This window comes from Nipponia nippon, unplaced genomic scaffold (genome assembly GCF_047370975.1).
Source record: "Nipponia nippon isolate SJK-2023a ecotype South Korea unplaced genomic scaffold, ASM4737097v1 scaffold_2, whole genome shotgun sequence".
NCBI classification, from domain to species: domain Eukaryota; kingdom Metazoa; phylum Chordata; class Aves; order Pelecaniformes; family Threskiornithidae; genus Nipponia; species Nipponia nippon.
In genome coordinates, this window is record NW_028262336.1 from 18426593 (window position 1) to 18429714 (window position 3122).

At 37.0% G+C, this 3122-nt stretch overlaps 1 long non-coding RNA gene across 1 annotated transcript; it reads left to right on the forward strand.

Annotated features, from left to right (window-relative positions):
* The first annotated feature begins 1084 nt into the window (after positions 1–1084).
* LOC148055679 (uncharacterized) lies at positions 1085–2747 on the forward strand. The gene is made up of 3 exons (XR_015704590.1): positions 1085–1163; positions 1488–1537; positions 2602–2747. It is a non-coding gene; the product is annotated as an uncharacterized LOC148055679 (long non-coding RNA).
* The last annotated feature ends 375 nt before the right edge of the window (positions 2748–3122 follow it).

The following is a 3122-nucleotide window of genomic DNA, read 5'->3' on the forward strand; positions in this document are numbered from 1 at the left end:
AGCTGTTCTCACTGAATTGGTTGTTTTGGTGTCATCCTTCCCTGCACAGGGATGCGTTTGCTATCTGTTTTCCTCTGGAGGCAGGGTCTTACTCATGATACTTCAAGAAGTCTTCATTTTGTGGATGCATCCTCCTATCTAGAATTTTCATACAAGTGAGATTGCTCTGTCTCTACTAGTTTTACATATGAAAAGAAAATAAAGGAGAAGACAAAAATGCCTTGGGAAGTCTCTCTTCCATTGCAATTCACTGCAAAGTACTCTGGCATGCCAGGCACAAAGATCAGCAATGCCAAGACTTTATGACCAGGTATAGATTTGTATCATTAAAATACATTCAAACTTTGAGCAACTGACTGGCATACTGACATTGAGAAGCACTCAAAGATGAGTAGATATAATCTGTACACAGACTATTAGACAGTTTAACAAAAGTGCAGTAGTAGATTAAAATTTGAGTGGCATTGAAATCAGCTTTACTTTCTGTTCCAGAAGACAAGTGATAACTGAGACTGTCAAAAACTGAAACAAAAACTGGAGGTTCGAGTTACTGATTTATGAAAAATATATTTAAGAAGTCACAAACACTGTGTTAGGAGGCAAAAGGTCATAAGAAGTGGATCAATTTACAAACTTTGTTCAGAAATACAAGGGCTGTTCAGAAAGAAGTATCACAAACCTAAAAGGAGCTTTACTCACTCATTAGCCATTTGATCATAAAAAACCCTGAAAAGACCCAAAACATGTATTTTTAACGCAACTATAATCTCTATTTCAATATATAGCTAAAAAGGTGAGAAATTAATCAGTGGCAGAGACAAATGCCTAAATATAGTAAAAGAAAGGCCTTATGAAAATATTAATTATTAAATGAAAAGAAAATATAACAACCCCTGACTTGCTTCTGGGAGTTATCATGGTAATACAGGACTCAAAAATACTTCAAGAGATTATCTTAGTCTGTTCAATGACAAAAAATAAAGTGTATCTAACCTTTCCCTGTGGGGTTTTTTTTTTCCAAGTTATGAACATGTTCTGGTATTTCAACATCTATTGTTAGAAAATATTTCTCCCAATGTCCAACGTATGTCTTTGCTGTAAATGAAAATTATTTCTTGTGGATCTTCCCCAGTTTCCTGGAAAATGACTGATTATGAACCCAGGTATAGTGCCATTCCTTTATTTGAAAGCAAGTCCTCCTTGAAATCTTCTCTTTTCTGGACTGAACTTCCGTTTTTTCAGTCTTTATTCACTACCATGTATTTTTAAGCCTACCCTCAATGACGGATGTGCTCAGTAGTGAAAGCATATGCTAATCTCTATAGCCTCTGAAATTACTTTAAATCTATTGTGTAACAACTAATATTTCTTTTTGTAGTTCCTAATACTGTGATATACATTAAAAATGATTGTTTAATTTAATGGGATTTTACAAGCTAGAAAATCTTCTTTGAGGCTGACATATTCATCTATTTTCTTAAATCTAGGAAGAACAGGGGTTAAATTTAAAACACAGTAGAGATGAAAACTCTGAAAAGTAAGTATATAACATCTGAATTCCAATTCTGCAAATTTCCTGACTGTTACAATATTTTAAGCTTCTAGAAATTTGGAAAACAGGATTGTAATAGTCTTTCATGCAGGAGGATCCTAACAAAACTAACTCAGTCTGGGATTTCCTTTATTTACCCCAAAGTATACTAGATATTTTTAAGTCAATGATATGGCAGTCCATAGGTGAAAGTATTAATTCTGCATTCAGCACTTACATTTTATACAACCGGCAGGATAACAGTAACAAAAAGTAAGGAGGGCATGCATGGAGAGAGAATGAGTTTTACCAAACCACAGGATACACAAACTGCTTAAGTTCTGGGCATTTTCATTAATTGAATATTGATGCTGTGGCAAATGTCAAGCCTTACAGTACAAATTCAGGTCACTAGGCATTTTTACTCTCTCCCAAAATATTTGACAAATTGTTGATATACTGGAAAATCTATTGATTATTTTTCCTTTGATCTTGCTTCATGTCTGCTACCTCTTTCCTAAAATGTTTTGAAGTGTGCGATTCCCACTTGCTTTTTTATGAGTGCAGATTCAGCTGTACATTGCAAATACAACTTTTTTTAGGCAGTGCTACAAATTTTTTGTTATATTGCTGACTTGTGAATTTATACTTTGGAATTTTGTCAGTTATGACATCCACTCTGCGCAGTCCTTCCAGCACCTCATGTGCTTGCTTCTGGAAAAGTGAAAAAAAAAATCCCCTTCTTCTGCAGATGAAATGCAAAGGGCATTTACAAGAATCAGCAAGTGCCAAATGACATGCTGCAGGCTGGCAGGCTGCTTCTCTAATCCAGCTTCATTTGCCAGTGCATCACTTGATCACCTTACACAGTGCATATAGTAACCTGAATGTTGTATCACCCAGCCTTTAGTGGTGGCTGTAGTATTCCTACAGTAGTACATTATTAAGACCTTTGGACATACAAAAATTCGCTTTCTCTCCTGTATTTTTCTTTGCTATAGCTATCACTGAGATGATCCAATTGGACCCATTCAGCTTTCTGCTCTTCTCCCGATTTGTACTTTGCATAGGAAACACTTCTTTGGCCCTTTTGGTCAGAAGGAGGCGGTGCAATGTAAGCTGGCTGCCGTTTATTCCACAGTGATCCCTAAGGCGCTCCATGCCTTCATCACACCTGCAAATTTGGTTGGTATAACACCCTAATGATTACATGTTTCCCCAGAGTAATTACAATTTCGGTCAACTTCCGTACCTTTTTGATACTCAGTGTTTTCCCTGCAGTGATGGTGTTTGCATCAGGCATTTCTCCCCCGCATCCTGCGGCTGCTGTGCGTGCACAGCCGGCCTCACCTGACCCCTAGCCTACCGGGTCAGAGTTCTTGCCAAGCTCCATCTGTATCGCCTCAAAGGAAAGCTGTTGAATTGTGCACCTAAGCCTATTTTCAATATCTGAAGCCGTTTGGCTGCTCCACTGACTATTATGGCATAAACCAAAGCCTTTTTTTTTCTTTGTTTTTTTTTTAATAGAAATAATTCTGGAAATTGATCACTTTGTGCCTTTTTTGAGAAATGAGTCATACTCACACTACTG